A 12,953-nucleotide genomic window follows, 5' to 3' on the forward strand; every position below is an offset into this window, starting at 1 on the left:
CAAAATACCCAACAAAATATCAGCTAATTGTTCTGGCATCCAGTTTCTTTTCATGTGGCATGTAGGGCCTAGCCTCAGCTGGACATCCTCAAATATGAAAGTGTTGCATACTAGGCTTTCTGCATGTTCACAATTCATATGGGGTCTTGGTTACTACACTACAACAGAGCAGTAGATTAGCGACGACCACCTTCCGTCGCTAATCCGTCGCTAATCCGTCGCTAACCATGTTAGTGACGGATTAGCGACAACGCGGCGACAGTATGCTTACGTCGCGAATATTTCGACGCTAACTGGCGACGAAATAATTCTGTCGCCAAGTCCGTCGCTAATTGCGACGGAATAACGAGCGCTATATTTCGTCGCCAATCCGCCGGTACTAAACGGCGACCACGGCGTGGCGACGGATTTAATTTCGTCGCTAAGCCGTCGCTAGATTAATATGAATAGCGACGGAATCATCCGTCGCTAATCCGTCGCAAAAACGAAAAAAAATCAAAAAAAAATTATTTAAAAATTAATTACGGAGAACTGTACAATTTATATTTCCTGTAAATAAAAAACAAACCACACAAAAAAATTCATATAACAAGTATCTATAATAATTAATCGTTCCACCTTAAAACTAAGAAGTTTAATTATTTACAATTCAATAATTACAATTAGGAAAAATAAAAAAAATAGAACTTCTTCAACACAGTCCTCTAATCATCGCCAAGATTTTGTGCGTCTTCTTGTTCATTGTCTTTATCTGTCCCTTCAGCTCCACTACCCTGATTATCGCTAGCAGCCTACACAAGAAAAGAACAGTCAGTATTGATAAACAAAATATAATGAAATAAATTACACACTATATGTGATTCTATCATGTGCTCATGTGTGATCTAAGGCAATAAAAAAACTCTATATGTGATTCTATCATGCTCATATGTGTGCTAAGGCAGTCAAAAAATTGAATATGTGATTATAGCATGTTCATATGTGTTCTAAGGCATATAAAAAAACTCTATATGTGATTCTACCATGCTCAGATGTGCTTTAAGGCAGGCAAAAAACTATATATGTGATTCGATCATGCTCGTATGTGTGCTAAGGCAGTAAAAAAATTGAATATGTGAATATAGCATGCTCATATGTGCTCTAAGGCAGGCAAAGCCAAAAATTTTATATGTGATTCTATCATAAATGATATATAACATGTTCATATGTGTTCTAAGGCAGTTAAAAAACTCTATATGTTATTATAGCATGTTCATATGTGTGCTAAGGCAGTCAAAAAACAGAATATGTGATTATAATATGCTCATATGTGTTCTTAGGCAGTAAAAAAATGGAATATGTGATTATAGCATGCTTATGTGTTCTAATGCAATCAAAAAAACTTTATATGTGATTCTATCATGCTCATATGTGCTCTAAGACAGACAAAAAGTTAAATATATATATATATATATGATTCTATCATGCTCATATGTGTGCTAAGGCAGTAAAAAAATTGAATATGTGATTATAGCATGTTCATATGTGTTCTAAGGCATCTAGAAAAACTCTATATGTGATTCTACCATGCTCAGATAGTGCTTTAAGATAGTCAAAAAAACTATATATATGATTATACCTGAGAGGGACCTGGAATCGAAGATCCCCTATCCTGAACAGCGGCCTTGATCTCATTTCGGAGAAAGGGGGCGACGGTGTATTGGAAGTAGTTATTCAGTGATTCATTAATGATCTCGCGTACATCATCACCGGAAAGAATAGTCGGCTGCTTGGAGCTTATGTCGGCGCAAGAAGTTGGTGAGCCGTAACTGGAAGAACCAATAACTGGTGAAGTGTTCATATTACTCCCAAACCCGAACACGCGACCTTTTTTGGGTTCACCTGCTGCAGTCACCCATGCTGTAGGATCAAATGATGGATGCTGAGTAGCGTCTTCACCATATCGCTCTACCATTTGTTGCTCATATGCCTCCTACAAAATAATGTTTAAAGTATTCATTAATAATTAATGATAACATTATGATGACTTGCATATATATTGTAATGATTATTAATAGAATTAATACATACCGTTGTCGTTCTCGCCTTCTCTGATACGAAGACTCCCGTGGTCTTCCGTTTATGTGTTTCTACAAACACATCCTTATATGGTACACTGCCTCCTTTTTCTGCTTCCTGCGAAGTTAAATGACAAAAGATTTAGTACACAAATTTGCAACTATACTTATAAAATTAATATTATATATTGATGAGTTACCATTTTCTTTAGGTGGCTCCCAAATGTCTTAGATCCACCTGTGTATAGATGGGCTTCGGGCATCTTCGATCGATTTTGTGAAGCCTTCGCAGAGCGATTTTTAAATGCATCTCCCGCCCACATATCGCACATTTCATCCCAGTAATCTCTCCTGATAGTAATAGGACCATGGCCCTTCCACAGTAATGGATCATCTACTACGCCAGATGCTTTTTTTGCTGCAGTCTTCATAGTGTGCAGCATGTCTGCAAATCGATTGGCAGCCACCTTCTGCCACACCTTCCTTGCATCATTTTCTTTCACCGTAGTTGCAAAGCGATTCGAAGCCTACAAATATTTTCAGAAAGTTAGTAGACATTGCTTAAATAAATTAAATATGAAACACATTAACTATGAGGAACAACTGTATACCATGAATGAGGACCACAATCTGTCTAATACCTCCTTTGGGTACTCTTTCCATTGAGCAACTGGTCCTGGTAGATGTTGAAGAAGTGAATTCCTAATCTCCCGTACTACTTCTTGTGGCTCAAACCTCGTGCTGCACATGAATTGTTACACAGTAAATATCAATATAAAATATTTAAAAGATATGCAATAATTGAAAACAAAATACTTACGGTCGATTATCGATATACACTATTCGAATGAGTCTTCTTGTGCCAGCCTGTGAAGACCCTGTTTCCTGTGTTGGCTGTTGACTTGTGCGATCAACTGGTGTAGGTGGGTCGTGTACAGGCGCAACATCATCTGTAAAAAAATACACACCAAGTTCTCAGAATGTGCATTTGAACTAATCAAGCATCTAATTAGTTATATGATATACCTATCACAGGAGCCCGTGAAGATGAAGGTTGAGCTTGGCTACTACTGGATGAGCGACCACTATAACCTCCACGAACCATATTCTAACAAATAACATATGTCATACAATACATTCAAATAATTCACATCAAGTATTACAATGCATTCAAGTCATTCACATCAAGCATTGCAATGCATTCAAATAATTCAAATCATTGACATCAAGTATTGCACTAATTCAAATCATTCGTTAATTGCATAAATTATAATACATTCAGATAATTGAAATCATTCACATCAAGTATTACAATGCATTCGAATCATTCGTATCAAGTATTACAATACATTGAAATAAAATTTTTAATCATTCACACCAAGTATTGCAATACAACTCACATCAAGTATTACAATGCATTTAAATAGAGGTTTGTAGTATAAGATTTTTTCACTAGCTTGAGAATTCTTCCTCGTCACTAGTTTGACTTTCTTCTTCTTCTTCTTCTTCTTCTTCTTCATTGTTTGCCCATCCACTTGGTACATCATTTGGATCACATTCCTCTATGAATGTTTCATCAGCCAATGGAGATATGACATGCATATCATGCGCAACATCGTGACCATAAGTGAAGTCACAGACATCATCTGATTGATAGTAATCACTGTCTTCAGCTAACTCATCTTCTTGTAACATGCAGTGATTTGGACAAGCATCAATCTTTTTGTAACCCATACCTAGAGAGTTGACCATAACTTTCGCACGATAGAAATTTTGTGGCAATTTCTCATCTTTAGGCAACATACTCTTCACAATCATGCACAAACGGTCAAAACATGATTGACTCAAATTATACTCGGACTTCAAATTCATTAGTTGAAGAACTGCAGACAAGATAGTGTGACTCTCACAACCGTTCCAAAGTGGCTCATCAGCATCTTTAAGTAAATCATAAAATCTACTAGCTGCATCGTTTGGTGATTCTTCATCTACGACAGTTCTTACATCACTAGAACTCATAGCAGAACCCAGTTCTGTTCCTGCAGCATCAAATATCAAATTCGTATATGGATTATCGTGCACCATATTCACCCGTGCATCAAAATCGTTTCTAAATTCTTCTCCATGAAACGCCCAGTTCTGATAATCACTCACAAAACCCTTCCTGTATAGGTGATGTCTAACGCCATGAGGTTCTACAAATCGATTATTCTTACAAATCTTGCAGGGACACCTAATCCGACCTGTGGGATCTACCGTACTGACACTCGCCATTGCAAATTCAATAAAACTATCGACACCATCCATATATTCATGCGATAACTCATTGTCCACTATCCTACGGTACATCCATTCACGGTTTGCAGTCATTCTGTCGTATGATGTTACGAATAGTATCCTAACGAATTAAGAAAAAAACAATCAGAATGCGACGATGAAGAAAATATCAAATTTATCATGCAATATACTATGTCAAACAATAACAAGAATTTTGATGCATGCATTGATAACTTAATATTTTCATGTGCAAACTATTAATGACATGATACAATCATTTGAAGCATGCTTTTATTATAAAATTTCACATGGAAGTCAAAATCAAATTGAAAGTAACTACATGCAAGCATGGATACAATTACATCAAACATTGCAATACATCATAATCATTCATATCAAATAAATGGCAAACATGTACCTGCAGCAAACACACTTCAATATCTCACTAACTACTACCATGCTTAGCATGGACTCCGTACTCCAAAAATAAGAACACTTCCATATTTCTACATTAAAATCATGCTCAGCATGATCTCCGAACTCCAACAAAGCAGTCCTAGATATCAACAACTAAGTGAGTGTGTGAACAATAAAGTGCTGCATTCAATAAATTAAATAACATGTGATACGTTTGCATCACTTACTCACCACGGGTATTTACCCGATTTGCATTGTTTTTGTCATTTACTTACCACAGGTGGCCGAGCACGAGTTGGTTCCGTTGAAAAATCTGCACAAAAACAAAACAAATTAAGTAACAAACTAACTAATCATGAAACAAGATGAAACACTAACTAAAAAAATTAAAACAAATTAAAACAACTCTAACTAATTGAAAGAAGAGAAAAGAAAAATAGTATATATGTTAAGCCAAATCTAACTAGAAGATGCTAATTTAACAAACCAGCTATAACATGTTGAACCAGTCGACTAACATAAAGTCATAGACAATTTCTAATCTGAACTACTTAGCAAAGGAATAGTAAATCAATCAATTAGTTTACTAGAAAAGATGTGAACTCCGTTTAACCACCACTATCATAAAGAATTCAAATAGCCCTAATCTAACTAACTGATTGTGAGAACATTAAATACCAATCTATCTAAGAAAAATATAATTATAAAAGACTAATAGATTGAAATAGTCTAACTAACCAGATTTCAAGAAAACAAATTGAAGTAAAACTAACTACAAGTAGACATTAACAAACTAACAAATTGAACAACATGGACAACTTGTATATATACATTACAAAAAAAATTTCAACTTAAAATCCATATGGACAACATATATGCAAACTACACTTAAAACCATATGGACATCTTATATACACATATTACAATTTTTTTTTCAAGCTAATCACATGGACAACATAGGGATCACATAATAACTTTTTTTTTTTTTAAAAAGAGATCACATGGGCAGCATAGGTATCCATAACAAAAATTCTTTTCAAAACAGATCACATAGGCAACGTAGGTATCTCATAACAATTTTTTTTTCTAAAAACAAACACATAGGCAACATAGTATTCCTACTAAAGATTTTTTTTTCAAACTGATTTACATAGGCAGCATATGCATTAAAAAACAGATTTTTTTGAAACCAATTCACATAGACAGCATAATATATCTCATAACAGATTGTTTTTTTCAAAAGCAATACACATCGGCAGCATGTTATTCCTACTACAGATTTTATTTTTCAAACGATTCATATAGGCAGCATAGGCATTCAAAAACAGAATTTTTTTTTTGACAAGTCACTTAGGCAGCATAACGCAGGGGGTCGACCCCCCCTGCCGGAAGGGAAGGGGGTTAAACCCCCTGCCGGAAAGGCAGTTCCGGCATGGGGGGTTGACCCACTGCCGTGCCTTTACGGCAGGGGGGTCGACCCCCCATGCGTTTCCGGCAGGGGGTCGACCCCCCATGCGTTTCCGGCAGGGGGTCGACCCCCCATGCCTTTCCGACAGGGGGTCGACCCCCCTTGCCGGAAACGCAGGGGGTCGACCCCCCCTGCCGGAAAGCACGGCAGGGGGTTAAACCCCCTCCGTTTCCGGCAGGGAAGGGGCGTACCCCCTGCGTTTAGAAGAAGAAGAAGAAGAAGAAGAAGAAGAAGAAGAAGAAGAAGAATATTACCTGCGCTTCGCCGGACGGTGGCGGGAGGTTGACGGGGAGCGGCAGCTGGCGAGCGGTGGACGGGGAGCGGCGGCTGGCGAGCGGCGGTGGCCGGACGGTGGCGAGAGCCGACGGGCGGCGGGAGGGAGCAATACAGCGAAACAGGGAAAAGAGAAAGAGGGATGGGATTAGGGATTTACGCGACATTTAGCGACGGCTTAGCGACGGAAAAATTCCGTCGCTAAGCCGTCGCGAAACCCAAATACCAAAAAAGCGACGGAATATATTCTGTCGCTACTCCGTCGCTAATTAGCGACGGATTAGCGACAACAAAGTTCCCTCTCTAAATCCGTCGCTAAAATGGTGTTCTTGTAATCAAAAGTAGCGACAAAAACATGCAGTCGCTAATCCGTCGCTAAGTAGCGACAGATTAGCGATAAAAGTCGTTTCCTCGCTAATCCGTCGCAAATTAGCGACAGATTCTATCTCTAGCTAATCTGTCGCTAAGTAGCGACGGGAAAAATCCGTCGCTAATTTCCGTCGCTAATTAACAATTTTCTTGTAGTGCTACTTTAGAGGGTACCATGTTCAAAATATATGCTGCAGCCTTTAATGCTTATCCCCAAAGAGACTCTGGTAAAGTAGAATGAGAAATCATACTCCTTACCATATCCTTAAGAGTCGTGTTTCATCTCTCAGCAACATCATTCATGCTAGGAGTGCCTAACATGGTATAATAAGGGACAATCTCATATTTCTCTAAGGATTTAGCAAAGGGCCCTAGACGTTGTTCACCTGATGCATCATATCTACTATAGTACTCACCACTACGATCAGATCGGACAACCTTAATTCTTTTGCCAAGTTGGTTTTCAACTTTGGCCTTAAAAGATTTGAATACATCGAGGGATTAAGACTTTTCATGAATTAAATATAGGTACCCATAACAAGAATAGTTATCTATGAACGTAATAAAATATTCTTGACCATTCCAAGAAGCCGTAACAAAAGATTGATAAATATCTGTATGAATAGTTCTAAGACATCTATTCTCTTTTCTACACCTAATTTTTGTATATTTATTCTTGTCCCTTTTACATACTCAATAAAAACCTAAAAGTCAATAAAATCAAGGAAATCAAGAATCTCACTCCACACAAGCCTTTCAATTATTAGTTTAGAAATATGCCCTAAGCGCTTATACCATAATAAAAGAGAATTCTCATTTGTTAATTTTTGTTTTGCACCATGAGAACTTAATTATAAGATTCCATTAAATGAGGCAATAGTATCAAGCAAATAAAGGTTATCAATAATAGATAAAGAACTGACCCTAATAAGATTTAAATCAAGAAATAATTTAAATTCATTATTTTTAAATAAACAAGAATAACCATATTTGTCTAAAGTAACTGAATATCGGCTCACAAAAGTGACCTATAATGCACGCCAAATAGTCCTGTAAAATCCTTAATTTAATTAATTAATTTTTTAAGGCATAGTGCACGGGTCTGACTAATCAGATCTGGCCGAACCCACCTGCGTGTCCAAAAACAGGTTTGACCCGAATCGGATCAGACCCAACCCACTACAACTAGGTGTTGGTCCAACCGGTCTGACCCGAATCAGATAAAACCCAATAATCCATACCCAGATGAATGCTTGTACGGTGGATCGGGTCTGGACCAGGCCCAATCCACACAATACCCGTACCTTACTCGGTTCAGTCCTTAAACAGGGTCTGACTGAACTAGGTCAACTGGTTCCTATCACTCCGAATGCACCCACACCCAGTCTGGTCCCTGACTGGGCACCAAACTAGCTTGGGTTGCTGGTGAAGCTAGCGCCCAGTATACACTGGACCGAACTGGTTTAGTGCATCACAGCCAGACTGCCAAATAGTTGAACCGACTTACCAAAGGAAACCGAGCCAGATTGCTGAAAGGTCGAATCAGCCTGCTGAATGATCGAGCCGATCTACTTAAAGGGTCAAACCAGCCTACTGAATGACCGAGCCAGTTTGCAGAAAATGCCAAATTGGCCTGCTGAATGACAGAGTTGGTCTGCAGAAAAGGCTGAATCGACCAACTGAATGACCGAGCCGGTCTGCTGAAACGCTGAGTCAGCTTGCTGAACCGGTCCCTATAATCAGTTCATCGGCAGAAGGCTAAGCTCGGTCGATGAATCTCATCAGCAGATGGATAAGCAAAATGTCAATCCTTGCCGACCCAAAATTGAACCAAACCAAAGCATGTGACGATCCTAAAAAAGATGGCAGAGATGACTCCAAACCCTGGTGAGCCGAATCTTTCTGGCGATGATCAAGTTCGACCATTGATGCCAGTGAAATAACGATAATGGGTCAGAGAGACTACCAGACCTAGCAGCCCTCGGTCTGGACGACGGCGTGGGTTGGCCGTTCGACGGTCTGATAGGGTGAATCCCCGACCGACAAACTGAGAGGGTGATCCTTCTGTCGGTGACCAAAATAGAAGAAACCCATGCCATTCTCCCTCTGGTCGGCCAAAGAACAGGAAAGGACTCAGAGATGTCGCCAGGCCCAAGATAGTTGCCGACAGTGATTGGGGTGAACCAGATGCCCCAAACCACCATCGGTCTCTAATAGGTCTATCACAACCTCTCGTCCAGTCAAAAAACATAAGAGAAGGGCCTAACGACCCTTCCTGTATGGCAAGTTGAATGGGGTAAATCCTTTGCTTCATGACAGAAATCATGCATTTATGATGGATCATTGACAAAAAAAAATAGGAAAGAATACAATATATATATATAACCATATTTTTTCAATGATTTATTGAGAACATGTGCTCTGATACCAATTCTAGGATTTATAAATCCACTAAAATAACTAAAGAGGATTGATTTTCATGTTCTCGCTAAATCGTTGAAATCAAAACTGAAACATAACTTAATGCGGAAGCGTACCTGAATTTATAAGCGCTCTGGTAGATCATTGACGGGTATGAACTTCCAGAACCTGCATACATGACCATTTTCCTTTCTCTAAACCTAATGAGAGAATGACTGAATTTTTTTTCTGATTATGGAGAATCTGAAGAGAGGGCCATTATATAAGGTTTGAGGACCATAACATAATGTGATTAGAAGTTTGTCTCCAATTCAGCTCATTACATAATTGTAGATAGAACAAGTCTCTCTATATGACGTACCATACCATGTGAGATATCACAATGACTAACCAAATTCCACTATAAGAAATCTGTGAATTAGCGACGGACGTAATCCGTCGCTAATCCATCACAAATTCATCATAAAATAGTTTAGCGACGGATAACTTTTATCATAATTTCCTAGTCGTTAATTAGTGATGGAACATATCTGTCGCTACTTCCATCGCTAATTTGCGATGGATTAGCGAATGCCATGATCTATTGTGAGGTCATCGCTAATCCGTAAAGATTTGGTTTTGCAACAGATACACATCCATCGCTATTGTAGCGACGAATTATACTCCATCGCAAAACATCGACCAATTCAGTTTTACGATGGATAAATATTCGTCCCTAATCCGTCACTAAATTGGAGGCTGATACTAATTAGCGACAAAGATTATCCATCGCTAATTCATCACTGATCATGCATAGATTTTTAGGTAAATTTTACATAAAAATATGCATGATTTCATATTAAAATCAATTAAAAAACCCATCTTTATGATAGATAGAGCATTTTAATAAAAAAATAAAAAAAAAGAAAAATAGAGAAAAATAGCTTTATTTTGCAATTTAGTATACATTTTTATATTGTTAGTTTTCTTTATAGAAAAAGAATATAAATTTTTTTATTAAAGATACATATTAGAGTAGTTATTTTTTCTAAAATAAAAGGAAAAAAATTAGAATTAGACTAGTATTAGTATAGAATGTTGTAAATATTTTTTTTTTTTTTTGGAATAGATTTGTAGAATTTTTGATAAATTTTAGGACCTTTTTGAAAAACTGATTTTTTTTTTAACAAACCGGTTTTGGCCTTCTTTAAAAACTCGAGAAAAGGGAATTTTTCACCCGTCTCACCCTCTGGCACCAATGCCTCTTTTTCCCCCTCTGGTTTCTGTTTTTTCCCCTTTTCCACCGCTGGATTCATCTTTTCCCCCTCTTTTCCCATGCTCTCCCTGATTTCTCCTCCTTCTGCTTCTGTTTCCTCAATCTGGCAGAGTTCTACAGTCGGCGACAATGTATGCAGTGGAAGGCCATCTCTCTTCCAATCCATCTCAAATCACAATAAGTTTCTTCATCGTCTTCTTCTTCTTCTTTCTTTCTTTCTATAGCTATAGGATTAGTTTAGTTGAGAAAAAAATCCACGAAAAGAAAATTAAGCATTGTCTGATTTCTGTTTTTTTTATGCCTCGTCTTCTTTTTCTTTCATTTCAATCATCCTTGTTTTAATTTTGTTCATCTTTAGATTCATTTTGTTTGATTTCCAATTTTGATTCATCATAATGTTTTTTTTTACATTCATCATAGGATTTCTGTTTTTCTGTTTTTACAAATTTTGTTCATCGTTTGAATTTCTGCTCCTTCTTTGATTCATCGTTGTTTTGCATTTTTTGTTTCCATTCATCGTTTAATCTCCTGTTTCTTATGCTCTAAGGTCATTCAATTCAGTAAATTTCTGCAAGTTTTTGTTTTAGTGTGCTTTCTGTTTTACCTCATTTTCTTTTCTGCTAATTGCATATTCATTCGTGGCATTTTCTCATTTCTTTGCATATTTTAGTCTATTAAAATTTCTGTAATGAAGTTTCTCATTCGTTCATTAATATTCTGTGTTTGCTTTTAGCATTTGAAGTTTATCATTGTTGTTTAGCATTTGATTTCAGATCTTCCATTCATTAAATACTTGTCATTCATTTTTTTACTGCATATACTGTTTTCAATTCTACTTTTTATTTCTTCATTCAGTATTTTTAGCCGATTTCCTGTTTTTTTTTATAGACTATTTCCAATTTATTCATTTTCGGATTTCCTGTTTTAGTATACATTTCATTTCAATTGTAATGTTTGTTTGTTTGTTTTGTTTTTCTGAATGCTTACTGAATTAGATCTCAGTTTCCTGTTACATTTTTCAAAATTTTTTTATTACAGTTAGTTCCTGGTTAACATCGCTTATCTTGTTTTTTGAAAATTCTAATGTCTTCTTTTACATTTAGTTTTTCTCCATTTTTTTATTTTAGTAATTCCTTGTTTTTCATCTCTTGAATTCAATTTTTTTTTTAGGTTTCCTGTCTTTCATTATATGTAATTCCTGTTTTTAAATTTTTTTTTTTTACTTTCCTGTTTTCTTTTCTCTCATTCAAATTTTGTTTTAGTTTCCGTTATTTTTTTAACCAAATATTTGTTTTTACAATTCCTTTTCATGCTATTTTCAGTTTACCAGTCTTCCTGTTTTGTATCAATTCCTTGATTCAATTCCTTAATTGTGTATTTTTCATGTTTTGTTAATGAAGTGTTAGTTGTTAATTGTCTTCACTATTAGTTAATTGAAATGGTTAGATTTTATGTAGTTAAGTATTAGTGAATTGAAATTTGGTTAAGTGTCAATTGTTCAATATAGTTTTAATTGTCATTAGAATTCTTTCATGTTTTTAAACAATTAATTAGTATAATTTGCTTAATATAGTTTTTACTTCTATCTTGTGTACTGCTCGTGTTCGTTTAACTTGTGAAGGATCGCATAGAAGTGGAGTTGAAGCGCATACGTGACACAGAAGTGCAAGAATAAAAGACTTTTGTTTTCAGTTTAGAATTAAGAATTTAATTGGGTTTGTAAATATTGCATTTTACGCCCTCTGCGAAGGGTATTCATTTATTGTAATAGATAGTTGTTTTTACTTTTCTCCTACATTTTACATTTTATAATTCAGCAATAAAAAAATAGTTTAGATTTGTGTGCTTGAATACGAAATATTCTCGTTCCCTGAGTTCGACCCGGTCTCATCCACTAGTGAGAACCGATTTTTATTATTTGATGTCTGGTTTTGACATGTTTTACATATAAAAATCTTTTCAAAATTACAACGATTTAAAAGAAGACATCAATCACAAAAAAAAATTTGTTTGAAATATAAATATGGAGAAAAAATTCTCGTCAGACAATTTATATATCCTGTGTATAAAAAACAAAGTACACAAAAAAATACAAATACAAAGTAGGTGAAACAAATTTAACACAAGTTATAAGTGAAACAAAATTAACAACCCAGTAAAATCCTCGTCAAGTTCTAATTTATTACAAGTGAACATATAAAAAGAGTTTCGTTTGAAACAAATTCAACAGATGAAGCTAATCCTTGCTAAGATTCAGAATATAGTCCTTTTTATTGTCTCGATTTGCCCCTATATCAGCTCCTCTACGCTGATCATCTCCAGCATCCTACAAGAGAACCGAAATGTTAGTATTGATAAACAAAATATAATGAAATAAATTATTTGCAGTGCACCTAATCTAAAGCAATCAAAGTAA

At 36.1% G+C, this 12,953-nt stretch overlaps 1 long non-coding RNA gene across 1 annotated transcript; it reads right to left on the reverse strand.

Moving 5' to 3' along the window:
- Positions 1–601: 601 nt before the first annotated feature.
- Positions 602–1,774, reverse strand: LOC149834958 (uncharacterized). The gene is made up of 2 exons (XR_016432574.1): positions 1,619–1,774; positions 602–791 (listed from the first exon to the last, which is right to left on the reverse strand). It is a non-coding gene; the product is annotated as an uncharacterized LOC149834958 (long non-coding RNA).
- Positions 1,775–12,953: the final 11,179 nt, after the last annotated feature.

The sequence above is a fragment of the Nuphar pumila genome, chromosome 6, assembly GCF_984573655.1.
Source record: "Nuphar pumila chromosome 6, dmNupPumi1.hap1.1, whole genome shotgun sequence".
Taxonomy (NCBI): domain Eukaryota; kingdom Viridiplantae; phylum Streptophyta; class Magnoliopsida; order Nymphaeales; family Nymphaeaceae; genus Nuphar; species Nuphar pumila.